We start from the raw sequence: 20,360 nt of genomic DNA on the forward strand, positions 1-20,360 counted from the left end.
TCTGTCTCTCATTCTGCACGTTGTTAGTAAATGATTGTGTAAAGAATAATGTATATAAATAAATCACTGACAGTCAGAAGAGCAGCACAGACTGGACAGACTGGTGCGAGAACATCAACCCTGAGTCGTGTAACATTCCTACAGCCCTCCCTCCCCAAAAGTGGTCTCAGGTTAGGCACTTCTACCCAATGGAGACCGAAATCAGCACAGGTCATTCTCCTATCCTCCAGTTTATTCTCATGACAACCGCACAAGGTGCGACTGGGCCAGAGGCACCCAGTGAACTGCCCTGGGGTAGTGGGAATTTGAATTATGGTCTCACAGACCATGGGTCTCCCAGATTCTGGGTAACCAACTCTAACCACTACGTGCTGGCTGTCAGAGAATGACCTCAGTAGTCATGTATTCTAGGAAAAGTTTGCAGGGAAATCCAAAAGACAAAAAGAGGGCTGAGAATTTCTTTTAAAGGGTGAGAGTGTTATGCATTAGGCTGCAATTCCTGACCTGGAGCACCATTTTCCTAAGGCAAGAGAAAAATGCATGGAATGGGTTGCATGGGTTCCTTTCCCCATGCTTGCATTGATGAGTCAATAGTCCCCCCCACCCTTCTGTTACAGGACAGGAAAGTCTCTGATCTAAAATTACCTGCACCAAGCCCAATGCGTATCAGTATGCAACTCTTGCTTGGTAGAAAGCACTTTGCACTTGCCCAATGTCTTCATTGATACAAAGAATATGAATGCGGGTCAGTCTAGCTGGAACTATGCAGCCCGGGCACAAAGTTCAATCACTGCTTCCTTGGAAAACTACCAATCCCAGATGCCTTTGCACAAGCCATTTGGGGCAGAGGTTTGCCATCGCACAATCACTGTCAACTGTCTATAGTAGAATTCCTTTGAAACTGACATGTGCTTAATTATATATATAATGTGGGGGGGGGGATCCAGTTATTCCCTAGAATCTCTCAGGGCAGTCTGTGCATTTAAAGAAGGGGTCTTTATAAGCATTCCACCACTAGTCTGTGAGTGTTTCCTTACTTCAATTCTCAGTTGACCACAAAGCCCTGTTGGTCCATATATTTACTGGTGACTCAGGTCTGGCTGCCAATAAATGCCCCTTCCATAACACACACACACATCCCAAATTATCGCCACAAAAAATAGTGTTAATTTTGAGACATGAAGAACCTGTTGCTGGTATGTTTATCATCCAGATTTCACTTTAATAACGACTGCAGAAAAACCTACATTCAGCCCACTTTATTTTGCTTCGTTTGATAATAAAGGCTGTTATTTCAACTGCCTTTTTTCTATAGCCCCCATTCATTTTGTTTTGTTGAGGGGAGTGTTGCATACTTGCATAATTATAAACGGGGAAGCAAAATTAAAGCAAAATAACTTCTAACACATATATTGAGTCTAGAATTGCTTCTTCAGATACAGCAAGACGAGTTGGAGTACAGTGTAAGTAAAGTGGCAAATTCTTGTCTGCATTAGGTTTCCCTCCAAAATCTTTTAAAACTGTCTAAGTTCAAATCCAATTGTACTTTTTTTGAGCATTTTCAAAACAATCTTGCAAGGTTGAACAGTGCTTTTATCATGTTACTAGTTTAATCGAGATACCTGCTAGGTGACAGGGTGGGAATTTAGATGTGGGTCGCCCACGAAGACCAAAAAAAATCACAGTTCATTGTGTTTGGAAGGGGGTTCATGATATGCCCATAGAGCAGGGGTGGCCAACGATAGCTCTCCAGATGTTTTTTGCCTACAACTCCCATCAGCCCCAGCCAGCATGGCCAATGGCTGGGGCTGATGGGAGTTGTAGGCAAAAAACAACTGGAGAGCTACCGTTGGCCACCCCTGCCATAGAGCCATCAAAAAGTTAAGGAATCAAAAGTTTGAAACAACAGAAATACTGGGAGATTTATCTTATTTATTTAATCAGATTTATATCCCGCCCTTCCCTGACAGGCTCAGATCGGCTAACAGTAAATAAAAACAACATAAAATATACAATAAAATCATTTCCATTATATAGTCATTAAAAGTCCAAGATTTACATTGATGTTCTAGTTATTCAAATGTTTCTTGTTTTAGTTATGTTAGCTCAAAGAGATTGTCAGTGCTGTGGAATAATAGCCACCTCCCCTTAACCATTAAAAGCAAGTTTGAACAGTTTGGTCTTACAGGCCCTGTGAAACTTGTTGATGACAGATGAGGGTGAGTAATACGCCCGGGGCAATTAGCAGAATTTGTTACATAACCAATATAGAGAAATATTACAATTGTCAGAAAATGAAACTGGGAGAGGGGCGTTACATTTTCTCTGATCCTCATAGAAGGAACACATTTGGAGAATCGGGGTGTTTCAGCAAACTTATGCTAGTTTGTGAAGACATATGTTTTCTCTGTAAAGGTATATTCATGTTTCCTTTGAAAAAAAAATTGGGGGAGGGAAATTACATGACAAGGGGTACTTCAAGAGTGCATGATGCATTACTATCCTGATCCTTTTTTTGTTTATTTGTTTTTCTCAAATAATCTCACCATAAGGGCTTGGAGACACGGAGGAGAAGCCATAACATGACGCTGAGGTTGCTGAGAGGGAATCAATGGTGTGTTTTGCATTTCTATACAGCTTAATGTTTGTGCTGCCTTAAAGGGGCCACCTGGAGAACTCCAAGCATGATATTTAAAATTCAAATAATAAACAAATTTTCCAATGCTAAAAATAGTTGTTCAGGAAGACACAATATGCATGCATTCCAAAAAAGCCCTTATCCATACTCCCACACATACCCGAAAAAAATTCCGGAATATTTGCCTTCAATGAGGTGGTAAATCCAGCTTTCTTACATGGCTTTTGTGTGGTGTAAATCGTTTGAGGATATCACTGCTAGGGTGTTGTTTTGTTTTTTTGTTTTTGAGGGGGGGATGTAGACTTCTGGGAATTTCTTTTGTTATTGAGGACTTATCCACTCTACTCTTCAAATGGGGTGTGGATTTGAACCTTGGTATGCATATACTCTAGACACTCTAAACTCTACACCATGTTCACTCTTTATTATTATTTTCCTACTTCCTGTGCTTATACACAGCCTTTCTTCCAAGTGGAGACCAGTGTTTCTTCTAAGCAGATTTGGTATGAGCTAGCTCACATAGGTTTAGCCTCCAGCTCACACGTTTCTGTATTAGCTTAGGAAGGATGACACCAGAGCCCACACCTTAGTGCAGAAGCTCACAACTTTAATGCTATCATCTCATAACTTCAATGACAGTACCTTACAAAGCAAAATTTTTGCTCACAACACTATGCACCTTAGAGGGAACATTGGTGGAGACCACAACTGGCTTACATCATTGTGATCTCCTGTCCTCCGTTTTACCAACTGCATTTTAACAACACAAAACCCCTGCGGGTCATTGTGTATTGAAGAATACATCTACTTTAGGGATCATTTGCAATGTGCAGGATAGTTCAAATCTGTCCTCAAATATACAGTGCTGTTTGTGGGGCCGTGGTTCATGATGTTCTAATACAGCCATCAAAAACTGAAAGAAACAACATTTTGGAACAACACAAATACTGGGTGATTTTTCTTCTTGATGACAGATGAGGATTAGTAATAAGCCCAGGGCAATTTGGGGGATTTGTTACATAACAACTTTAGTGAGATATTAAAAATGCTGGTAACGGAAATGGGGGGAGGGGCATATCATGCTCTTTTCTTGTCCACTTAGAAGGAAAACATTCAGAGAACCTGGGTGTTTCAGGAAACTAGTGCTCCTTTGCAAAGACATCTCTTTTGGAGAGTGGTTCTTGATTCTATCTCTGTAAAGGGATATCCATGTTTCCTTGTTTTAAAATAATTATATTTCCCAGAAAATGACGTGACACCAGGTACCTCAAGAGAGTATGATGCTTTACTATGGTGATCACATTTTTTTCTGTTTTTTTTTTTCTTGGTAAATCTAACCATAAGGGCTGGAAGACTGGAGTGGGGTGGGGTGCAGCTATTACATGACTCTCTGAGGTTGCTGATGGCATCAATGGTGTGTTTTGCATTTCTATATTGCTTCATGTTCATGCAACCTTAAAGGGGCACCTGGAAAACTTCCAGTGTTATTAGGGTGGCCAGACCATCCCGGTCTCCCGGGACTTTCCCGGTTCTGGCCACCCAATCCCGGCTCCCGGGCTGCCTATACCGGGACCATTACAAGGTCCCGGTATAGCCAGCGGGGAGCCGGCGGGCTGCGCGCGCGGGCGGGGAAGGCGGGGAGAGAGGCAGCCAGCGTCCCTGCGCGTGCGCACAGCGGTGTGCGCACGCGCAGGGACGCTGGCTGCCTCACTCCCCGCCTTCCCCGCCCGCGCGCGGGGTCCAGAGAGGCCGGCGCTGGTCCCTGGAGGCCTCCAGAGGCCAGCGCCGGCAGCGTGGAGAGACTGGCGCTGGTCCCTGGAGGCCTCCAGAGGCCAGCGCCGGCAGCGGAGAGGCCGGCGCTGGTCCCTGGAGGCCTCCAGAGGCCAGCGCCGGAAGCGTGGAGAGGCCAGCGCTGGTCCCTGGAGGCCTCCAGAGGCCAGCGCCGGCAGCGTGGAGAGGCCGGCGCTGGTCCCTGGAGGCCTCCAGAGGCCAGCGCCGGAAGCGTGGAGAGGCCGGCGCTGGTCCCTGGAGGCCTCCAGAGGCCAGCGCCGGCAGCGTGGAGAGGCCTCCGCTGGTCCCTGGAGGCCTCCAGAGGCCAGCGGAGGCTTCGTGGAGAGGCCTCCGCTGGTCCCTGGAGGCCTCCAGAGGCCAGCGGAGGCAGCGTGGAGAGGCCTCCGCTGGTCCCTGGAGGCCTCCAGAGGCCAGCGGAGGCTTCGTGGAGAGGCCTGCGCTGGTCCCTGGGGGCCTCCAGAGACCAGCGGAGGCAGCGTGGAGAGGCCGCCACCGCCCTGGATCCAGGTAAGCCAAAAGCGGGGGGGGGGGGGCGGCTGGCGGGGGGGGGGCGGCTGGCCTTCTTTTCTTCCCTCCCTCCCTCCCTCCTTCCTCCCTCCCTCCCTCCTTCCTTTCTTCCTTCCTTCCCTCCCTCCTCCCTTCCTTCCTTCCTTTCTTCCTTCCCTCCCTCCCTCCCTCCCTCCTCCCTTCCTCCCTTCCCTCCCTCCCTCCTTCCTTCCTTCCTTCCTTCCTTCCTTCCTTCCTTCCTTCCTTCCTTCCTTCCTTCCTTCCTTCCTTCCTTCCTTCCTTCCTTCCTTCCCTCCCTCCCTCCCTCCTCCCTTCCTTCCCTCCCTCCCTCCCTCCCTCCCTCCCTTCCTTTCTTCCTTCCCTCCCTCCCTTCCTTCCTTTCTTCCTTCCTTTCTTCCTTCCCTCCCTTCCTTCCCTCCCTCCCTCCTCCCTTCCTGACTGAATGGGCCACAGGCCTGATCCAACAGGGCTTCTCTTATGTTCTTATGTGACACAGTGTGTTGGACTGGATGGGCCACTGGCCTGATCCAACAGGGCTTCTCTTATGTTCTTATGTGACACAGTGTGTTGGACTGGGTGGGCCACTGGCCTGATCCAACAGGGCTTCTCTTATGTTCTTATGTGACGCAGAGTGTTGGACTGGATGGGCCACTGGCCTGATCCAACAGGGCTTCTCTTATGTTCTTATGTGACGCAGAGTGTTGGACTGGATGGGCCACTGGCCTGATCCAACAGGGCTTCTCTTATGTTCTTATGTGATGCAGAGTGTTGGACTGGATGGGCCACTGGCCTGATCCAACAGGGCTTCTCTTATGTTCTTATGTGACGCAGAGTGTTGGACTGGATGGACCACTGGCCTGATCCAACAGGGCTTCTCTTATGTTCTTATGTGACAATACTGACTTTGGTGGACCCAAGCACTGATTCAGTGTAAGGGAGCTTTGTGTTTGTGACTGGAGTGGACAATACTGACTTTGGTGGACCCAAGCACTGATTCAGTGTAAGGGAGCTTTGTGTTTGTGACTGGAGTGGACAATACTGACTTTGGTGGACCCAAGCACTGATTCAGTGTAAGGGAGCTTTGTGTTTGTGACTGGAGTGGACAATACTGACTTTGGTGGACCCAAGCACTGATTCAGTGTAAGGGAGCTTTGTGTTTGTGACTGGAGTAGACAATACTGACTTTGGTGGACCCAAGCACTGATTCAGTGTAAGGGAGCTTTGTGTTTGTGTCTTCTGGTGCAATTTTGTTCTCAGATCCTGTATTTACTTCATCAGTATATGGGATAAGGCACTTTCTCAACTGTGCTGCATAATGCAGCCTATTTATTTTGTCCTGTTTGCTCTGTTGGCTCTATCTGCGCCACCTTTATCACTTTCGGGGTGTGGATCCCCCAGTGGGGTGGTCTCGCGACTCCCTCCGCCGGCTGTTTCTGATAGCCCTGCGCCCCCTCTTTCATTTGATATGTGTCCCGTGCGGATGCCACCCTCCTGCCGGGAGATGCCGCAAAATGAGCCCCCTTGAGGCTTATGGTGGCAGGGCTCGGGGGAAGAGAGCTAGACTGCTGTTCTTTTGAGGGGTCATAGAGTGTTTCGAGCCCATCCCTGTGGCATCGGTCCCATCGTTGTGGGGCCCAGGGGGCCGGCGCAGCGGCACGCTGAAGCAGCCTGTCGGTCACTTCCGGGTTCCTGTCCTGCATCTCGACCTGTGCCAATGGCCCATCCAGTCCAACACTCTGTGTCACACAGTGGCCAAAATATTTATATATATATATATATATATATATATATATATATATATATATATATATATATATATATATATATATATATATATATATATGTACACACACACACACACTGTGGCTAATAGCCACTGATGGACCTCTGCTCCATATTTTTATCTAACCCTCTCTTGAAGCTGGCTGTGATTGTAGCCACCACCACCTCCTGTGGCAGTAAATTCCACATGTTAATCACCCTTTGGGTGAAGAAGTACCTCCTTTTATCCGTTCTAACCCGACTGCTTGGCAATTTCATTGAATGCCCATGAGTTCTTGTATTGTGAGAAAGGGAGAAAAGTACTTCTTTTTCGTCCTTCTCCATCCCATGCATAATCTTGTAAACCTCTATCATGTCACCCCGCAGTCGACGTTTCTCCAAGCTAAAGAGCCCCAAGTGTTTTAACTTTTCTTCATAGGGAAAGTGTTCCAAAACTTTAATCATTCTAGTTGCCCTTTTCTGCACTTTTTCCAATGCTATGATATCCTTTTTGAGGTGAGGTGACCAGAATTGCACACAGTATTCCAAATGAGACCGCACCATCGATTTATACAGGGGCATTATGATACTGGCTGATTTGTTATCAATTCCCTTCCTAATAATTTTCAGCATGGCGTTGGCCTTTTTTATTGCAATCACACACTGTCTTGACATTTTCAGTGAGTTATCTACCACGACCCCAAGATCTCTCTCTTGGTCAGTCTCTGCCAGTTCACAACCCATCAACTTGTATTTGTAGCTGGGATTCTTGGCCCCAATATGCATTACTTTGCACTTGGCCACATTGAACCTCATCTGCCACATTGATGCCCACTCACCCAGCCTCAACAGATCCCTTTGGAGTGCCTCACAATCCTCTCTGGTTCTCACCACCCTGAACAATTTAGTGTCATCTGCAAACTTAGCCACTTCACTGCTTACTCCCAACTCCAGATCATTAATGAACAAGTTAAAGAGCATGCGACCCAGTACTGAGCCCTGCGGCACCCCACTGCTTACCGTCCTCCACTGCGAAGACTGCCCATTTATACTCACTCTCTGCTTCCTATTAATCAGCCAGTTTTTGATCCACCAGAAGACCTGTCCTTTTACTCCATGACTCTCGAGCTTACTAAGGAGCCTTTGATGAGGAACTTTATCAAAAGCTTTCTGGAAATCAAGGTAAACAACATCTATCGGGTCTCCTTTGTCCACATGTTGGTTCACCCACTCAAAGAAACGTAACATGTTAGTGAGGCAAGATCTTCCCTTACAGAACACATGCTGAGTATTCTTCAATAACTCGTGTTCATCAATGTGCTTACTCATTTTGTCCTTGATAATGGTTTCTACCAACTTTCCCAGTATTGAAGTCAGACTGACTGGCCCTTAGTTTCCAGGATCTCCTCTGGAACCCTTTTTAAAGATGGGGGTGACATTTGCTACCTTCCAGTCCTCAGGAACGGAAGCAGATTTCAATGAAAGATTACAGATTTTTGTCAGGAGAACCACAAGTTCAACTTTGAGTTATTTCTTTTTTTTTTCCAGTTTCTGTTATTTTATTACATCCTTCAATTCATACAGACAGAACAAAATAATATCCATCAGCAGAAAAACGACATCGTCCGCATCCAAAAAACAATAATTTACATACCATAAATAGGATTAACCTTATCCTATAACATCAAGATACATCCCGAGTAGGGTGATACTGTGGTATTAAAATCCCAAATCGAAAGTTAATATCTTTCCTTTCTTTCTAATACAGTCATTAATAATATTAATAATACTGAAAGTATTATACAATTATATAACAATTGGTAATATCAGTTTGAATTCAATTTTTTTCCAACCATAAATATACTTTTTCCCATCTTTTTTTTTGCTTCCTCCTTTGAGTTACCTTTTATAATATTAGCTAGTATATCCATTTCGGCCACCTGCACAATTTTTTGAATTATTTCTTCCCTCTTTGGTAGCGTTTTAGATTTCCAATTTTGTGCGAATAAAATTCTAGCCGCTGTTATAATGTATACGGTGATAAATTCATCCTCACGTGGAACCATCCCTCTAACTAACGATAATAACATAAATTCCGGCTTAAAAGAAAGATTGACCTTAAGTATATCTATCAACATTTTATGGATGTTTTTCCAGTACCTCTTGGACACGCCACAAGTCCACCATATGTGATAATAAGTTCCTAACTTTACTTCGCATTTCCAACAGTTAGGTGGGATGGCATGATTAATTTTATTTAATAACACCGGTGTGATGTGCCATCTATAAAAAAGCTTAAAAAAAAATTCCCGAAAATTAACCGGCTTTATGATCTTATAGTTATTTCTCCATAAAATCTCCCATTGTTCCAAAGTAATGTTGAGCTTTAAATTATTGGACCATTTTAGCATCACATTTTTGACAGTTTCTTCCTCAAGTTTTATTTGTAATAAATAATTGTAAACCTTCTTAATCAATTTTCCAGTCCTCGCTGTTATTATCATATCAAAATCAAAGTTTATTTTAGTAAACCCAGAAGTTTTATCTTTGTTATACTTTGCCAGTATTTGTGTCATTATCCACCAATCAAAGGAGATCCCTCTTGCTTCTAAATCCTCCTTCTTTCTCATTTTATTACTCTCATCTAGTAAGTCTGTATATCTTATTATCCTTCCAGGGGACCAAAGTTGCGGTCGGGTTGATGCCTCCACTAGGGATAACCACCTGGGCGTTTTATCATATATTTTCCGCTTTATTTTTGTCCAGACTTGCAATAAAGATTTACGTATTAAATGGTTTTTGAAGTAATTTTGAGGTTTTTGAATATACCACATATTTGCGTGCCAGCCAGCCTGCAAATCAGCTCCTTCTATTGCTAGTAAGCGGGTATCTTCCAAAATTACCCAATCCTTCAGCCATAAAATTGAACAGGCAAGATGGTAAATCTCAAAGTCAGGGAGACCTAGGCCTCCATTTTCTTTTTTGTCTGTTAAAATTTTCCACCCAACTCTGGGTTTCTTTCCCTGCCATACAAAATTTTTAGACATCTGGTTTAATTTCATAAGGAAAGAATCCTTTACGGCAAAATTTGCCACTTGAAACAGAAATAAGACTTTGGGAAGAATGTTCATTTTAAGTAATGACACTCTCCCCATAAATGAGAGTCTCAGATTGGCCCATTTTTTAAATAAAATGTCTATTTCCTTTAACAAAGGGTTATAATTATCTTCGTAAATGGCACTACACTTATCAGAAATCACTAAACCTAAATATCTTATTTTTTTATCCCTTTTGAATCCTGATTTCCTTTCAAGATCCAAAATTGCCTGCGCAGGCATGTTTTTAGTTAGTAATTTTGACTTGTTTATATTTATCTTCAGACCAGCAACTTTCCCATATTCTTCAAGGTGATTTAAAACCACCTCTATTGACTCCACAGGATTTTGGAGGACAAGAACCATGTCGTCTGCATAGGCTAAGATTTTATAATTTTGACCTTTGACTTTTAGGCCCTCAACTCTGTTATCACATCTAATTGTTTCATTCAATAATTCCAAAGAAAAAATAAACAATAGAGGGGACAGAGGACATCCTTGCCTTGTACCCTTGCTGAGGCATATTTCCTCTGTCAAATCTCCGTTGATGATTATCTTAGCATATTGTTTATCATAAATTGCGCGGATGTTGTCCACAAATTTATCACCAAAGTTTGACTTCTCTAAAAGTTCCAACATAAAGTTCCAATCTAAATTATCAAACGCTTTTTCCGCGTCGAGAAATAAAAGTGCTAATTGTTTGTCTCTATTGAACTCAAAATATTCCAAAAAATTAAACAACATCCTAGTATTTGTTTGCATATATCTTCTTGGTAAAAACCCTGTTTGATCAGGATGGATAACTTCCCCTAGAATCGATTTGAGTCTATTTGCCAAGATCGACGTGAATATTTTGTAATCTATGTTTAATAGAGATATGGGACGATAATTCCCAATATCATCCGTATCCTTACCAGGTTTTGGAATCAGCACCACATTACTATGCCGCCATGACTCTGGAATCTTAGCCGAACTCCAGACCTCCTCTAGTAAACATTTAAATGGGTCTACTAAATTGTCTTTAAAGGTTATATAATATTCCGGCGGAATACCATCAGGTCCAGCTGCCTTATTACTTTTTATTCTATTCCATGCCGCTACAATTTCAGCCATCGTTATCGAACCAGCTAGTAATTCTCTCTGTTCGTTTGTTAGCTTTATCCGCACCCTGTTCGTAAGATATTCTTCTTGTTCAACCTTAAGTCTCTCCTCTTTTTTATATAAATTCTTATAGAACTCTTGCGCTATAACTTTCATATCATCCAGGGCAGAGGTATTCTGCCCATTTTTATCCTTTAAGGTTTTAATCATCTTCTTTTCTCTCTCTTTCCTTATTCTGTAAGCAAGCCACTTGCCGGGTTTGTTTGCATTCTCGAAAAAATGAGCTTTAGCATAAGCAATCTTTCTCTCCATCTGATCTAAAAATATTAGATGAACTTTATGTTGAAGATTTCTAATCTCAGATCTAAGCTCCTTAAATGTGGGGTTTTATTTTAACAGAGTTTCTTTAGTTTTTATTAAATCTGTCCATTTCGACAAATTGCTACTCTCTTCACGCCACTTTTTTGCACTGTAACTAATAACCAAGCCCCTAAAAAAAGCTTTACTGGTTTCCCAAATAGTTGTCTGAGATGTATCCTTCTGCGTATTTATCACAAAAAAAGACTTCAATTCTTCCTCTATATACCGAATAAATTTCTTATCCTTCATCAAACTCAGGTTCATTCTCCACCCCGATTTCCTCTTAGGGGTACTTAAAGATAACATAATAGGTGAATGGTCAGCAATTGTAGAGGGAAGAATTTCCACTTCTTGTACCATTTTCATTAAACCTAATGATATCCAAATCAAATCAATTCTAGACCAGGAGGCGTGTCTATTTGAGAAATACGTGTAATCTCTTCTTTTGGGGTTAAGAGTACACCAAACATCCACTAGGGCAAGTTCATCCACCAATCTCAAAAAAAATTTCGGGGAGAATGTTACTGCTATTTGTCTTAGATTTCTTAACATCGTTTTTAGGACTTCTGTCTAACTCAGGGTTTTCAACTGCATTTAAATCGCCAATAATGCAAACATTTTCATAACCAACATCAATTACCTTAACATACAATTCTTTATAGAACAGTCTTTGATTGTCATTAGGCGCGTAGACGTTAACCAAAAGAAACTTTTTTGAATCCTTTATTATTTCAATTCCATGCATTCTGGCATCTTTACCCTCGAAAATTAATTCAGCTTGTAATCCCTCTTTGACATATGTCGCCAACCCTCTCTTTCTCTTTTTTCCTTCTGATGTAATAAAAACTTTACCAAGTCTCTTATTATATAGCAAACCTTCGTCTTTTTTCCTCATATGAGTCTCTTGTAACCATAAAATATCTGCATTCAATTTGTTCAGCTGTAGAAAAATTTGCTTCCTTTTCTGAGGGGAGTTTAGACCATTAACATTTACCGAAATGATTTTTAAACTACTTTTCATATTGATTTCTGCACTAATCTATTGGATTCTTTTTTTCTTCTGTAACCTCGTCTCCCTTTTTAGTTCTTCCAATTGAACAACCTCTCCCTCCTCTCGTTCTTTTAAATCCAGCAACTGAAATTCTTTTGAAGGGTCTGTTTGTTCTGGCTGTCTCTCTATTCCATTTGGGTTTTTCCCCTTAATTTTTCCCTTTGGCCAATTACCAGTATGAGTTTTGATAAATTCCTCCAATTTAAAAATTGAATCTATCTTAAATCTATTGTTTGCATAGGTGAACAACAACCCCTCTGGGACTAACCACCTATACAAGATCCCTTTTTCCTGTAGAGCAAGAGCCAGCTGCGAATATTCCTTTCTCTTAATTCTAATTGACCAGGGTATTTCCTTCATTAACTTTATTTTAGTCCCATTTATAATTAACTGCTGGTCTCTCGCTTCTTTCCAAACCCTCTCCTTAATCAACTTACGGGTAAATCTTAAATGGACCTCCCTGCTAAGCCCGTTCTTTCTAGCATAGGTGGTGTTAACTCTATGCACGCAGTCGAATTCCTTCTCCAATTCAGTCTTATTCATCCTCAGCAGATCCGCTAGAGCTTCACTCAATAATTTAACCAAATTTTCGTTCTTTTCCTCAGGTATATTCAAAAACCTAAGTACATATTCCGCTTGACCCATTTCCATTTGTATAACTTTCGCCTCAGATTTTCCCTGACTTATTTCTATTTCCTCCATTTTACCTTCCATAAGTCTAAGCTTACCCTCTATTAATTTTGTCATTTTGACCACCTCAGTTATATCCTTCTTCGTCTCACCAAATTTATCATCAAGGCTTTCGATTTTACTCACAACATCTTCCATCTGTTTTGTTAATACCTCCTTCATTTGGTTTAACGCGTCTAAAAAATTTAGTTGAATATCTTTCAGCGTATCCTGTGGTAGTGCTGCACCAACAGCCTTTGGCTGCCCTGGCGAGAATTTTGTTTTCCCTGCTTGAGACATTATTCTAACATGCAGAGACAGACTAACCTAATTATTACTTATTTAGACTAGGCAGGAACACCAGAACAATAACTAAACCCACAATTTTGGCATACACCTAAAAGATTGCCAGACACCTAAAAGAGATCAAGTCTTCTCCCGCTGTTAAGCAAATTTGTTACTGACCTCGATAACACAATAACACAGAAAGAATATTCTTGAAAAACAGGGGTCACAGGGGGCTTAACCCAAAACTTTTCCCAAAGTCCGCCTCGAACTGACAATAGTCTCCAACACCCAGCAGCCCGCTGGAACCAGAGCAACTTCCGTGCAGAACAGTAGGGTATGGTCCAGTACCTTATATAATTCAGTACACAATATAGTTCAGTACATAATATACTTCAGTAATTAATACTATGATGATCTCAATCTCAGACCTGTAACAGCCAGTATAAGTAAACCTGGAACCTAGAAGGCCTTGATTTCCCTAAGGTGTCTTTCTTCTGTCCGTTCTGTCCAGACTGTTGACACTATCCGTTCTTATTTGACGGAAAAAAAACACAAAGAAAGAAAGAGGAAATAGACACAAGCTACAAATCAAACGGAACCTATCGTGACAGGATTCAGCCGTGAAAGTTCTCTTCCTGTCTTCCTGACGCGCTGCGTCTGTCTTCGACTTTTCACCCCGAGTTTCCAAGACTCTTCTATTTCCTCTCGCCAACCAATGTCCGATTCACCCGCACATCCAGACGTCGGGACGTCAGCGCGTCAATACGCCCTCCGCCACTTCAGATTAACCCTCTCATCACTGAGGCTTCCTCACGCAATGAAGAGAGAAAAAACCTATGAAGGATACTAATACTTTCACCTCAAACTTCGTCTCCGACTGTATAGTTATATAGTTGCAAGTCCCGTCTCCACAAAGGCGCATTGCCAAACAAAGGAAATAAAGCCGGTCTTCTTCTTTACGATCGCTGCGACGGACCTCCGGGTCCTCGCTGTAACACCGCCACGCTTCCCCTTCCCCCTCGATCAGGGGGGGGGGAGGGAGCACCGAACGAAAGTTCCCAAGGAAAAGCACCAATAATAAGGTAAGCCAATAAGAAAAAAAAAAAACTTCTCCTTCACCGCCTTTTTCTCCTCAAACCGCCGACCACAGTCCACCTCAGTGCTCTGGTGGCTGGGGAACTTTGAGTTATTTCAAAACTCTGGGATGTATACCATCCAGACCTGGTGACTTATTCGTTTTTAATTCATCTATCAGTTGTAGGACCTCCTCCCTTGTCACCTCAATCTGACTCAGGTCTTTCAACACCCCTTCCAATATAAGTGGTTCTGGAGCAGGCAAACACTTCTCATCTTCCACAGTGAAAATGGAAGCAAAAAATGCATTCAGCTTCTCAGCCATTTCCCTATCCTCCTTCAGTAGTCCTTTGACCCCTTGGTCATCCAAGGGCTCCACTGCCTCCCTGGCTGGTTTCCTGCTTCTAATATATTTGAAGATAAGGCCTTATCCAGCCCCCCTCCCCAACCCCCCCCCCCAAAAAAATCCCAGAATATTTGAGAGCCAGTTTGGTGTAGTGGTTAAGTGTGCGGACTCTTATCTGGGAGAACCGGGTTTGATTCCCGACTCCTCACAGGGTGTCTGTTGTGGGGGAGGAAGGTAAAGGAGATTGTGAGCCGCTCTGAGACTCTTCGGTGTGGAGGGCGGGATATAAATCCAATATCTTCTTCTATCTTCTTCTTCAATGAGGCAGTAACCCAGCTTTTTTACATGGGTTTGGCATGGCATAAATCTGTTGAGTATATCAAGGCAAGGGTTTTTTTTTTTGAGGGGGGGGGGTGTAGAATTCTGGGAATTCCCTTTGTTATTGAAGACTTTTCCACTGTAATCCTCCAATGGTGTTGCAAGGTTTTACACTTATTGCATATATTGATGGATCAATTAATGGATAGAGAGACAGACAGACATACACACAGGCAGATGATTGGTAGGTAGGTAGGGAGAAAGAGAGAGAGAGAGATCACTCTCCTTTAACCTAGTGGGGGCTCTGAAAGGTTTAAAAATCAGTCTTACTCCCTCTATTTCACTCAAAGAACTATCCAGTGAGGTACATTAGGATGAAGAGGTGTGACTAGCCAAAGGTCACCCAACAAGCTTGCATGGAAGATTGGGGATATGAACCTTGTTGTTCATAAGCTATGACACTCTAAACTCTTAACCATGCTCACTCTTTATTATTATTTTTCTACTTCCTACATTTATACCCATCCTTTCTTTGGAGTGGAGACCAGTGTTCTCTCTAGGTAGATTTAGTGTTAGCCAGGTATCAGAGTTTTAGCCTTAATGCAGCAGCTCACAGCTTTAATGGCAGCAGCGAATAACTTCAATGACAGTACTTCACAAAGAGGAAAGTTTGCACACAAAAATTTGCACCTTAGAGGGAACATTGGTGGAGACCCAAATTGACATGTCAGTGTTCTTTCCTGCTCTCCATTTTACCTACACAAAAACCCTGTTGGGCTGGTTAGGCTGGGAGTGTGTGACTGGATCCATAGAACAGTTTGGGTTAGAGAGATTTGTTCAGGTTCAATCACACACAAGTAAAAGAACACCTTTGCCATTTTCCATAGGTGAGCTTACCATGAAATATCATGAACTCTCCATGACCCCTGCTGTAGGCTGGCAACCCAGTACCCAACTTATTTATTTATTTTATTCAATTTATATTCCACCCTCCCCACAAAATCAGGCTCAGTGTGGCTTACACACCCATGGCACACTTAAAATGGTGCATTGAAGGAAATCAAAACAGTATTCAGTTCAGATTTCAGAACTGAATGTAATCAGAGCTTGCTTAAATAATTATTTATATTTGTTAAATTCCATCTCTAACCTGCAGATTTTCCTCTCTAACGACAAACTTCAATTTTGCATGTTAAAGCATCAATTTTCCGGTCTGCCCCCCCCCCATCAGATTACATTTTTAAGCCATCTGACTTTAAAGTTTTAAGTCAAGCTATTGTAATTTCAGAAACGAAGCTCATCAAAACTTCACCAGCAGTCGTTGAGGGCCGCTTTAGAAAGGAGCCTATGGCTGAGCAGGTTTGTCCTTATGGTGCAGATAAAGTTGAAACGATTGACCATGTTTTGTTTGGGAGTGGCCTATACCCTGGCATACGAGTCAGGTACATTTATTCTTTGTTGGAGGGATATCTCGGGTTTTCTGATTTCAAAATCAGAAATACGCTGTTATCAGATTGTAACCCCCAATTCACAATTAATTGTGTCAAATTTATGGCGGCAGCTAGGAGAATTCATGAGGATTATATAAAGAAGGGGTCCTGAACTGACTGTTTTTTGAATATTTCTAAGCTTGTATTTTATCTTTTCTTAAATGCCTGAGTACTCTGTATACCATCACAAATGCTACTGAAACTGATATATATATATATATATATATATATATATATATATATATATATATATATATATATATATATATATATATATATATATATATACAGAGACCATGCATAAAGTTGCCAAATATTGTTCCCATGCAATCAAATTGCATTTTATGGTTCTTACAAGTTAATGTCGAGGTAACAGATTGTAATTTTAACCAGTGTATTCTAGTTAATATTTTTTCTGGAGCTGTATAATTTTTAATTTTTTTATTAGATGTACTATATTTATTAAACTAGAGGATGTTTGACCACTACTGTATTATTTGTCATATCTCATTAGTCATACTAATGTCCTATATTTTATTTTCACATTTATTTTTTAAATATCTTACGTTTTACCTATTTAGGTCCATCTTGATTTTTACAATTTTTATGTGGTTGTTGTTGGCCTGCATTGTGCTGTGTATTTGGTCATGGACAGTAATAAAGCAAATGGAAACGGAAACATCACCTCTCTTTGCTAAGTTTTGGATTTGAATTTAAATGCATGCTTCTGCCAAAAAAAAGTTGTGTCTGTTTCAATTACATGGGCACCAGAAAAGCATTAGCAATCATTGGGTGATTCAGTGAATCCACAGGGATCTCAATCACAAAGGGCAACACTAATTGTTTTCATTAAGGTCATCCTGGGATATTAGGTTCAATGATCAAAGGGCCTTTTGCTGCTCTAAAATCTACATTAAATGTTGAACAATATTGTAATGTGTGTCATTGCCAGAAATCACTTTGCTTTACATATAGCTGCCACCAATGATCTAAGTGAAATTGATAAGAAACAGAACATCATCTGTTGTGGGGCATCTACAAATGCCTCTCAACAAGCTGTAGTCTTCAAAGCTAGTACTTGGAGGGCATTGAGAGGCAATGAAACTTCAGACAAGAATCCCCATGTTTTGTTGTTGTTGTTGGTGGTGGTGGTGATCACTTCTCTTTCTTTGGTTGTTTTTTATTATTTAAAAGACTTGTCTCCTGGCCAATACAGGAGGTTGGCAATAGTGGATTAGTGGTCCAAAGATTCCTTCATTGATCCCTTATGTGATTTAACACCATTCAGGGCTGGAAATGGAGTTAAAAATGTTGGTCTCAGCACTCCACCCATTCCTGCATTATCCATGATGTGAAGTGACACCTTTTTTTTTACTCTGTGTTAATCTACATATGTTTAAGCAATTTCCAGTACTTTAAGGGAGCAGGAATTGCTGGGTGGATCCTATTTTAACTTGCTGTAAGATAAAACTGCTGGCCCACTCTAGGGACCATTTCTTAGAAAGTCATTCCTGGTAGCTGTTCTCATTGATTTAAAGCAAACTAACAAGAAATGTCCAAAAGAAACATTGGCTGGATTTGGCTTCCTAGGGAAACTGCAATAATGCTTGAATCAATATTGGCAAGGGGCTTATCAGTAGCCCTAATGAGCTCCAGGACTGTTGCCAACACTGATCACTATCAGAAAGTTTTTGGTGATCTACAAGAAAACAGATATACGAGGACACTGTGCAGATAAGGAGAAGATTCAAGGCACTGAAGCATAGCTTCATGAAGTACATGCATTCTAATCATCAAATCCTACTCTGTCACTTCTGCAGCCTTACTTTGATGCAATCAGCAGAATTTATGAGAATGCAGAAAGACAGGCATTTCCGTCGATAGTTAATACAGCTGGCTTGAATGTCTTTGCTAATTTCTTTTACAAAATAACCCTAGCACCCAGCAGTATAAAGGCATAAAGCGATAAATCAGCTTTTCTCACGAGAGTTCTAAAGAACTTTTTAAAATATTCCTTTCATGGTGGAGGAAAATGCCTTGTTCTCTGATAGATCGGTCCACCCATCCATTTCCCACTGCAGTTTCAGGCAGGGTTTACCCTTGGCATGCATTTCCTGCAATAGAACACTGGAGGAAATCCTTTTGAAATTTCGGCTATCTTTGAAATTTATCACCTAAGCCCTACGGGAGGGGGGGGGGGGTTGGTGTGAAATTGCAATGTGAAAGCAACATAGGGGGGTTTGGGCTTGGTGTGAAACAGCATTGTGAAATCAACATAGGAATTTGACAGTTGGATGAGATTGAGGGAAATCTGGAACATTTGTTTTTGTTTGAATCTAAATAAGGTCTTTGATTAGGATCCTGAATGTCCTGCCTCATGTTTTCATTTGTGGGGTAACATTACAAATGTGTATAGAGTTGTTTGGCTACGGACGTGACAAAACGAGAACGTGCTGAAACGAATTTCAAGACTGCTCATGGGAAACAATAAGCGGAAGTGCTAAGGTGCCATCTGAAGGCTGGAGCCCCAGGCAAGCCGCAGTTGCCATCCTGCCGCCAGCACTGGCAAGGGCGAGCACAGTGGCAGCAAGGATCCCAGTCTCCACATGCATGCCATCGCTGCCTGCTACTGCTTTGCGATAGCAGGCAGCAAGCGGTGGCATGCACGCAGAGACTGGGAGCCTCGCATTTGCTTCCGAGCGGACTATATCCATCCGCTTGGAAGCAAGGTAGAGTGGGAGAGCCAGAACATAATGCACCATGCTCTGCGCTCCCAGCAGCCATCTACGGCTGTCTAACAGTAGCGTTGGTCCTGAAAGCAATGGGGGAGGCTGCTGTGCCCATTTTATATGATAAAAGATAAGATCACCAAATAAACTGAAGCACAAAAACAGCTGTGAAAAATGTCTTGAAAGTCACTGTGTCTTTAGCCTCCAGCAGGCACATATTTCTGTCATAGATCAGGAAGGAAGACCACAGAGCACACTACTTTATGCAGCAGCTCACAACTTTACAGCCAGCAGCTCATAACTTCAATTGCAGTAGCTATCAAAGCTGAAATGTTTGCTCACAACACTGTGCACCTTTCAGGGAACATTGGTGGAGACCCAAAATGGCTAACATCATTGTGCTCTCCAGCCCTCCATTTTACCTACACACAAACTCTATTGGGTCGGTTAGGCTGAGAGTCTGTGACTGGATCCATAAAAAAAGTTTGGGTTAAGGAGGTGATTTGTCCTGGTTCAGTTTCATGCAGCCAACAAAACATCTTTGCCATTTTCCATTGGTGAGCTTACTATATTATAGCATGAACTCTCTGTATTCACTCGGCTACTTTTCCTCAGCAGAAGTGAATAGAAGCAGCTCCAGTTCCTGTTAATGCAAACACAATTGATCTATCATGGTCACTGTTATCTTTTCTGAGACCTCTCCAAAGTTTCTGGTTGAGGTCTTTCATATCACCTGATTCTTTGAACTGAAGATGCCAAGGTGGGGCCTGGAGATCTCTTGCTTTTACAACTGATCTCCAGCTGGCAGAGATACACTCCCCTTGAGAAAATGGCCACTTTGAAGGGTGGATTCTATGGAACTGCATCATGCTGAGGTCCTCCCCTCCCTAAACCCCACAATCTCTCAGATCCATCCCCAAAGTCCTTAGGTATTTTCTAACACAGACATGGCAACCCTAAATCTGGGACCTTCTGCATATACAAAGCTAATGTTCTATCACTGCGCAACTGCCTGCTGGGGAATTCCCTTGTAGACTGTACCAATAATTTCAGTGAGATTTATCTAACTCTGTCATTGCAGTTTAAATTAATCAACATACTTTCATGGATTCTATTGGTGTACAAAGTGGAGAATACAATAA

This window comes from Heteronotia binoei, chromosome 15 (assembly GCF_032191835.1).
Source record: "Heteronotia binoei isolate CCM8104 ecotype False Entrance Well chromosome 15, APGP_CSIRO_Hbin_v1, whole genome shotgun sequence".
Taxonomy (NCBI): domain Eukaryota; kingdom Metazoa; phylum Chordata; class Lepidosauria; order Squamata; family Gekkonidae; genus Heteronotia; species Heteronotia binoei.